Genomic DNA, 260 nt, shown 5'->3' on the forward strand with positions numbered 1-260 from the left:
GTTAGGTTCACTGAGTAAATTGCTATGGTAACTTACCTAGAGTTTCAGTTTTGTCTTTTATTGGAACCGAAAACACTGAGTTTCTCTTTTCAGGGGTAAACACACTCTGAGTTTCCAACAAAACCCACTTTCTGGAATACACCCCAGATGTATCCTCCATATCCATATCCGGGTACTCTCATGTGCTCTCAGTACTTGTGTTCATGAGCACTGGAATTGAACTTTGATGGTTGATGATGATGTAGAACGAGTACACAAGG

This window comes from Sinocyclocheilus grahami, unplaced genomic scaffold, assembly GCF_001515645.1.
Source record: "Sinocyclocheilus grahami isolate Dianchi unplaced genomic scaffold, SAMN03320097.WGS_v1.1 scaffold2555.1, whole genome shotgun sequence".
Taxonomy (NCBI): Eukaryota; Metazoa; Chordata; class Actinopteri; order Cypriniformes; family Cyprinidae; genus Sinocyclocheilus; species Sinocyclocheilus grahami.